The 2331-nt window shown below is 47.7% G+C and overlaps 1 pseudogene; it reads left to right on the forward strand.

The window, feature by feature from the left end:
• On the forward strand, positions 675 to 1478 carry LOC110262321 (annotated as a pseudogene).

Here is a 2331-nt window from a genome sequence, read left to right on the forward strand (position 1 = left end):
GCATTCATGAGGATGCAGGTTCGATCCCTGGCCTCACCCAGTGGGTTACGGATCTGGCACGGCTGTGAACTGTGGTATAGGTCACAGACACTGCTGGGATCCCACGTTGCTGTGGCTCTGGCGTAGGCCAGCACCTACAGCTCTGACTGAACACCTAGCCTGGGAATTTCCATATGCCCTGGGTCCATCCCTAAAAAGACATGAATAAATAAATAAATAAATAAAATAAATAAATAAATAAATGTGGTGCACTGAAAGGCATAGAGGAGGCAGGTTAGGTTAACAGTGGAGGTGGTGCTTGCAGTCCCAGATCTCCAGCTATAGCAACCCAGCTCATTGCCCCAGATAACCAAGCAGCAGGAGGGAAGCAGCACGTGCAACTCCAGGTTCCCAGGCATGATGGTGCCCACAGCCACAGGGAAGTGGGCAGCAGGGTCAGCTGAGCCTGAGAGCCTGTCTCCACAACACTGGAGGTGCCCAAGACTCTGGGCCTTCACTTGCAGTAGGGGTGCGCACAAACCTCTCAACCTGGACATGGCAGAGACACCCACTTCCCCAGCTTCCTCCTACTTTTCCTCATTATGACAGAGCCCATGAACCACAGGAGTCTAAACAAAGCAGACATACTTGCCATCCGAGTGTCCCAGGTGGCAACACCAGCGACAACAGTAACGATGACGGCCGCAAGTCACGGCAACCTCAGAGGCATAAGCAACAAGCAACAATAATGAAGGCACAGGGTAAAACCTCTGACAGAGGTGGAGGCTGGAAAATGTCGATGCTCATGTAGAATCAGAGGTGGTTCAGGTAAGAGAAGCCAGACAATTCTGAAAAATACAAGGCTCCAGTTACTCATCTATTGAATTATTACAATCAAGTGAAAAAAGTTCTGCCTAAAGAAGACAGGTGTCCTTCAACCGTGTTTGCAGCCGCCGCCACGCCGCCGCCACTCGCCAGCGCCAGAGCCACCTCCAGCTTGCCGAGCTCCAGCCGAAAGAGAAGTGGTGTAAGTAAGGCGGTCTCTGTACCTTGTCTCCTACAAGGCAGACCGCCCGCAAATCGTCCGGTGGCAAAGCACCTGGTAAAGCACCAAGGAAGCAACTGGCTACAAAAGCCACTGGCTAGAGTGCGCCCTCTACTGGAGCGATGAAGAAACATCATCGTTACAGGCCTGGTACCATGGCACTCCGTGAAATCAGACATTATGAGAAGTACACTGCACTTCTGATTCGCAAGCTTCCCTTCCAGTGTGTGGTGAGGGAAATTGCTCAGGACTTCAAAACAGATCTGCGCTTCCTGAGTGCAGCTACTGGTGCTTTGCAGGAAGCAAGTGAGACCCATCTGGTTGGCCTTTTTCACGACACCAACCTGTGTGCTATCCATGCCAAACGTGTAGCAATTATGCCAAAAGACATCCAGCTAGCAGGCCGCATGTGCACAGAAGGTGCTTAAGAATCCACTATGATGGGAAACATTTCATTCCTTTTTTTAAAAAAAAAAAATTTCTGGAGTTCCCGTCGTGGCGCAGTGGTTAACGAATCCGACTAGGAACCATGAGGTTGCGGGTTTGGTCCCTGCCCTTGCTCAGTGGGTTAACGATCCGGCGTTGCCGTGAGCTGTGGTGTAGGTTGCAGACGCGGCTCGGATCCCACGTTGCTGTGGCTCTGGCGTAGGCCGGTGGCTACAGCTCCGATTGGACCCCTAGCCTGGGAACCTCCATATGCCGTGGGAGCGGCCCAAGAAATAGCAACAACAACAACAACAACAAAAAAGACAAAAAAAAAAAATTCTCTTCTTCTTGTTATTGATAGTTCTGAAGGTTAGATTCCCCTGCCCCCGTGGGGTCAAAAGGCACCTAGGTATGTGACTGCAAGTGGAAAAATAGGGGACAGAAATCAGGTTTTGGTAGTTTTTCCACTTTCATTTCTGTGTAAGTTTTTAATCTAAATGCAGGAACGTAAAGTATTAATGCAAGTCAGAAGGTTTCAGTGAACAAGTTTCAGCAGTTCAACTTTGTAACAATTATAATTAAACTTGTTAAGTTCTTCTGGACAATGCCAGGATTCAGATTTTCTCAAAACAAGTAAATTTCTTATTGACTGCAACTAAATGGTGTTTGTAGCATTTTTTTATCAGGCAGTAGATTCCATCCATTCACTATAAATTTCTGAGTTGTCCTACCTGCAAGTACATGTTTTTAATGTGGTCTGTCTTCTGTGCTGTTCCTGTAAGTTTGCCATTAAAATACATTAAACTAAGAAGAAGAAGAAAAAAGATCTTCGCGACTTCAAATACACCAGTAGGGAAACAACACATCAAGTACCACGAAAA

The sequence above is a fragment of the Sus scrofa genome, chromosome 9 (genome assembly GCF_000003025.6).
Source record: "Sus scrofa isolate TJ Tabasco breed Duroc chromosome 9, Sscrofa11.1, whole genome shotgun sequence".
Lineage (NCBI taxonomy): Eukaryota > Metazoa > Chordata > Mammalia > Artiodactyla > Suidae > Sus > Sus scrofa.